The sequence below is a fragment of the Tupaia chinensis genome, unplaced genomic scaffold (genome assembly GCF_000334495.1).
Source record: "Tupaia chinensis unplaced genomic scaffold, TupChi_1.0 Scaffold148367_1, whole genome shotgun sequence".
NCBI classification, from domain to species: domain Eukaryota; kingdom Metazoa; phylum Chordata; class Mammalia; order Scandentia; family Tupaiidae; genus Tupaia; species Tupaia belangeri.
Window position 1 is genome coordinate 166,411 of NW_006208217.1, and position 5,001 is coordinate 171,411.

Consider the following 5,001-nt stretch of genomic DNA (forward strand, 5'->3'; position numbering starts at 1 on the left):
TGTGCACACATACACACGTGCCTGGCATGAATTTGAAGCCACTGGGTCCAGGTCTCAAACTGCAAACTACAAAGTTCAGCAACATTACCATTACGCCATGTGCTGGCCCTATCAAAAAGATTTCCTTAAGCCTTTTATGTTGACCACTAATTATACAATTTACTTTTCTTAAAGAAAATATTTTGTTGTTGGGGATAAAATACTTGTTAGTTGTATTTATTTCTTCACCATTTTTAGTTACATAGTAAACTGGAAAAATGTATCCCTTTTCTCACTTTCTCAGGTAAAAACGTCTTTCTTGACTTTTTGCCTACTTCCAATTTAGTCTAATTACTACTGATTTACAGTGCACTTGAAATTTTTAACTAATGTTTTATTTCTAGGCTGGTTTCCCTTTATATTTACATGAATTTTTCCGTTTTATTTTTCAGAAGAACTTCAGAAAGAACTTGGTAACTTTTTTCTTTCATTTTTATTGGTGTATTTCTTAGAAGTATGTCTTTTCCTTTCATTTTCTGATCCTCTACCTGCCGTCAACCCTTGAATTTCCTCTTCATTTTCATGAATTCCAAATGACCTTATCCATATTCTTTTTGGCTTACTGGGCTTCTTTCATATTGAGTTCCCTTCCCATTCTGTCCTCAGATTTTCTTCATTCCCCGTCCTTCCTTCATTATATTCTTAGTCTTTTATCTTCCAAGTGATTATCATGCTTTCATGGTAAGGTTAGTGAGGTGAAGGGAATTAAGCTAAGGTTGTTTCTGTCCAGAAAGAAACTTCCTCTTTGAACGTCAGGTCTTTAACATGTTTTCTGTGTTGAGTACCCATTGTTTTGCACACAATAATGTCCTGATAATGTCCTAATTTTTAAAACATAATCAGACTGCAGAGCTTTTGAATTAGTAAGTTCCTTCTTTGTTGGCCTTCACAACCGTGTATACACTGAAGTCAAGTATAATCATGAGACTTGTTTGCTGACTTATGACCAGTTCTCACGTGATCCAAAGTGCATCAATATTTCGGCATAAATTCCTGGCTATCTTCTCTTCCTAACCATAATTATTACTGTTATTTCATTTTTAGCTTAATACATACTATTATTAATTCAACTAAGTGGTCTTCCTTCAGGGTCTTTATATATGCATTTTCAACAAAGTGAATTTCATTAATAATACATTTGTAAAGTCTAAATTTATGTTCTAAGATAGGCCTGTACCATTTTTAGTACCCCTTTACTAGAGTTGTTTAAACTCTTTTATTTCTACTACATATTCTTCAAATTATAATGAAGTTTTCAGATCTGATAGACTTTAGAGAATTTTTTCATCACTCTTGAAGTGAACATTACACAGTCAGCCCAAAGACTACACATACAAACACCTGGCGATAGGTGCTCTTTTGGTTACTGTATTTGCTTGTAGACCAGAGGGTATATGTGTTCACAGGAAAGAGACAGAGAGCAAGGGGGAGTCAGAAGGAGAAAGTACTTCCTTGTGGAGTGTGGTCACCCTGCAATCTCTTCATTTCCATTTCTCAACCCAGTTAGAGTTTGGGGCATGCACATACATATGCCTCGCATGTCTCTCAAGCTCACAGGAGTTGGATTTGAAATGCACAGTTGGCCATATGGGATCTAGCTCCCTTAACCACTAGTCCATCGGATCGGTCCTGTGGATGTGTGGTTTTAATTGAATCTTCTTTATGATGTTAAGAAATCCTGTCTCATATATATACCTTTGTATGTTTTCTATTAGATAAGAGGAAAGCTCAATTCAAGTCTGGTGAGTAAATATTATCTCTCAGAAAGCACAATTCTTTCACCTGTCTTGGGTTCTGCCCCTTAGCGAATGGTATGACATGAAGAAATACAGCAAAATTAGGACCAACAATTGGTGTCATGGCACTGTCACTGGACCCTCATGTAGTCCACCACAGTTTGAGTCCCAAACCTGGTGGCTTAAACTCATGCCGGACACATGTGCATGTGTGCCAAAGATCCCGAGAGGAGAATGGAGGAGAAGGGATTGCAGCGTGGCCATCCCCTTTGGGGGTGCTTTCTCACTTTCTGTCTCTCCGTCTCTCTCTGTCTTTCTGGCAAGTGTGCATACTCTATAGCAAAAACCTCTCAAAAAATCTTGAAAAAGAAGAATTACAGCAAAATTATTTATTGTTGACAAGAAGTATTTGCAACATTATCTATCTAAATTTTAGAAATTCCAATTAAATTCTCTCTGAAATGTAAACTTCAACATTTTGCCTCCTTTCTTTATTTTACATACCCTACTTTATTCTTTTTAATTTACAGATTAATTTCACATTTTACATAAATTATCCATCATGATATATACTTTATGTACATTTTTTCAACAGAGAATTTCATGTTTTTCCATATGCCAAATGTTTTCTCCCCTGGCATCTCCCACCTACCTTCCACCATCCACTCTCAACCATCCACTCTCCCGGGTTACAGTCTCTAGCACCACACCCTTCCTCTCCACCATCACATTCAGCTCTCTCAACCTGTGCCATAGAGTGCAGATTTGCAGGTGGAGAATATGGAGAAGTATCGAAGCAACAGTGTAAATCTGATTTTATCAGACCACAATTCTCTGAGTTTCCATTGCCTTTTTTTTTCATTCCTCTTTTAAGATAGATTTTTGCTATAGAGCACATGAGCTCACCAGAGACAGAGAGAGAGACAGACAGACAGACAGAAAGTGAGGAATCACCCACCCCAGGGGGAATGGCCACATCGCAATCCCTTCTCCTCCATTCTCCTTTTGGGATTTTGGGCTCACATGCACAGGCACCCAGCGTGTTTTTTAAGCCACTGGGTCTGGGACTTGAACCACAACCCACTATGTGGGAGTGCAGCAACATATACATTACACCATCTGCTGTTCCCAACAGTTTCCATTGCCTTAAGCATCAGTCCTGTGGCTTACAAGGTCCTTCATGACATAGTCCCTGGTGTCCAATTCAAGTTTATCTTTACTGATTGCTGATGTTAAAAGAAAAGTAAACCGGTCAATTTAATAGAGTTTTAAAAGAGCAAATCTTAACACGATTTAAATTGGGCAGTTGCCCCCAGACTTCCAGACAACTCCTCCAGCCTCATGGTCAACTCAGTGTTGAAGTCGGCAGAATAAGAAAGTGAGGTTGCAGTAAAAGAAAAAGTATTGTACAAAAAGTAAGTGAGGGAGTGAGGTAAAGAAATCAGTTGTAACATTCTAAAGTTTGTCTGTATTAACACAGTTTAAAAGATGGGGTGCCTATGATTGACTAAAGCCTAGCTGCTGTGATTGGTTGTAACCTAGCAACCAGCTAAAAAAAAAAAAAAAAGCCTAACATGTATGATGTCAGTTTATCCACAGGAATCCAAATGTGGGAAAATAGCAACTGTTTTAGACCAAAACATTGATTATCTCCTTACATTTTCTTTTTCAGCCATACTAGAATTAATTCAGTTGCTTTAATAAAGCATGTTTGTGTTCTTTTAAGACTATCTATCTAGTAATAAATGAGTGAATAAATCTTTCTCAGCTAACTGATAAGCAAAAATGAATACTTTTAAATTATTCACCTTACTTCTTTCTAATCCTTCATCCCTCCTTTTTGTTGTTTGTATATTTCTATACATCCTCCACCTGATCATTTTCATCATAATTTTTGATAAAAAAAATGGACTATGAAAATATAGGATGGAAATAAGTCCAAAATTTTCAGGAGAAGAAATGTAAAAAAATGAGACCCTGACATTTTATATAAAGTGGATGAATACAGAAGATTTAATGAAATAGGTAGAAGACAGGGATAGATAGTAAAGACCATGAGAGAAAACGGGGATGGAAAAAAGTAAAGTTTCTTATTTATTTTTGCAGCCTGGAAGATTGCACAACTATATGCTGGTGAGTAATGTATATTCTGACCAAGAAAATTCTGCTATAAAGATATTTTAAATGAACACATACTATGAGCCAAGCATGCCAATCATCAAAATAATCCAAAGCATACATTCCATGAACTCAATATATTTCTTAATATTCTATTGAATAATAAAGTGTTTGAAACAATAATTTTTAGCAGTTTTATTATTTTAATGTGCATCTAGTGCATCTGAAGGTAGGTTCTCTGAGGAACTCTATACTAATATCTGAGGAAATCTAAATAAAAATTAAGTCCTTTGATCAGATTGATCATATATCCCATATGTCCTCTTCATCATCTAAGTAGATTATAGATGTTATCCTGTGGGAATTGTGGGTAAGGAAAACATAAGGATGGAGTGAGATCTTTAAGTCAGATGTAATTTAATAGGCCACTCCAACAACAGTATGAGTAATGAAAAAGTTCTATTTTTTCTTACTGTTATTCTTTAATTAATTCTTAGAAATGTATAGTCTGAGTACTCTAGGTGCACAGCTAGCTTTATTTTTTAGATAGTGGTTTCTCATGGTCATATATTCCTTGCAGATTGGAGGAAAGAAGAATTCCAGGCTGGTGAGTCTCTGCTGGTCCAGAACAGACCCCACCCCATGTGAGATGGTTTCAGGGAATGATGGGTGGAGGAGAGCTGGATCTACCCTGTGCCAGAGAAACTATCACAAATTAGGTCAGTTCAGCCCAGGCTGACTAAGAACCTTTCCATGGACATGATGGTCCACTTGTTGTTGCAGAAAATGTGACCTTGGATGCAGCCACTGCCCATCCTGCCCTCCTCCTGTCTGAACAGGGGAGACAAGTGACCTTTCAAGAAAAATGTCAAGATCTTCCCAGCTCCACACAAAGATTCGACTCCTTGCCCTGTGTGCTGGGTCAGCTAGGCATAACCACAGGGAGGAGGTTCTGGGAGGTGAAGGTTGAAGATGCTCGTTCCTGGGACCTGGGAATTTGTAGGGATAATGTAACAAGGAAGGGGAGGGTCACAATATCCCCAGAGAATGGTTTCTGGGCCATCAGATTCTATGAGGGGGAGTACTGGGCCCTCCCCTCCCCAGAAAC